Source organism: Myotis lucifugus, unplaced genomic scaffold, assembly GCF_000147115.1.
Source record: "Myotis lucifugus unplaced genomic scaffold, Myoluc2.0 scaffold_289, whole genome shotgun sequence".
In the NCBI taxonomy this organism is placed as follows: Eukaryota; Metazoa; Chordata; class Mammalia; order Chiroptera; family Vespertilionidae; genus Myotis; species Myotis lucifugus.
Genome location: NW_005871337.1, coordinates 161090 through 162264, shown reverse-complemented (window position 1 = coordinate 162264; position 1175 = coordinate 161090).

Below are 1175 nucleotides of genomic sequence, written 5' to 3'. Positions count from 1 at the left end.
AAATTAGCCATACACTGCATCGTATGGGATATGGAAGCCAAAGGCCTGTTCAAACACCTTTGCTGTCTGCAGTTACCAAGATAAAACGTCTCCAATTCTCACAGGAACACAAGGATTGGACAGTTGAGCATTGGAAAAAAGTCATGTGGTCCGATGAATCACATTTCCAGTTGCATCATGCAGAATGCAGAGTGAGAATTTGGCAAAAACACCATGAAAGCATGCACCCCACATGCATGAGTACAACCCTTCAAGCTGGTGGGGGCAGTGTTATGGTTTGGGGCATGTTTTCCTGGCATGATTTGGGCCCTTGAATTTGTGTAGAACAACGTCTGAATAGCACAACAAACCTAAGTATCATTGCTGATCAAGTTCATCCTATCATGTTGATGGTGTATCCCAATGGAGATGGCTTCTTCCAACAAGACAATGCGCCATGCCACGGTGCTCATATGGTGCAGGAGTGGTTTCAAGAACATGAGGGAGACTTTACCTTGCTTAGGTGGCCCCCCCACAATCACCAGATCTCAATCCAATTGAGCATTTGTGGGACAAAGTTAAAAGAGCCATCAGGCAGCTGGTTCCACAACCATCAAATCTCACAGAACTGGACAGAGCTATTCATCAGGCATGGTGTCAGATTCCTCACATCACCTTTCAACATCTCCTGGAGCCAAGAAGAATTGCTGCAGTATTGAAGGCAAAAGGTGGCCCAACCAAGTACTGATGGGGTGGTCATAATAATCTGGCCGCTCAGTGTGTGTGTGTGTGTGTGTGTGTGTGTGTGTGTGTGTGTGTACACTCTAATAAAAGATAAACATGTAAATTGACCATACCTTCACTATGCCTTAAGCCATGCCCACCAGCCAATCAGAGCGACTATATGCAAATTAACCCAACCAAGATTGCTGCCGGCAGCCACGGAGCTGGAGCAAGCAGGAGGCTTGGTTGCTCCAGCGATGGAGGAAGCCAAGCTTCCCGCCTGCTTTAGCCGGCTCTGAGCTCCACTAGAGGCAACAAAGTTTCAATTATAGAAGATAAATAAACCCCAGATACCTGCTTTCAGCCGGCCGTGGCCACAGAGTTGGAGCGAGCAGGAGGCTTGGGTTGCCCCTGGCGATGGAAGAAGCCAAGCTTCTCGCCCCACCCTTGCTGGCTCTGAGCTCCACTCAAGG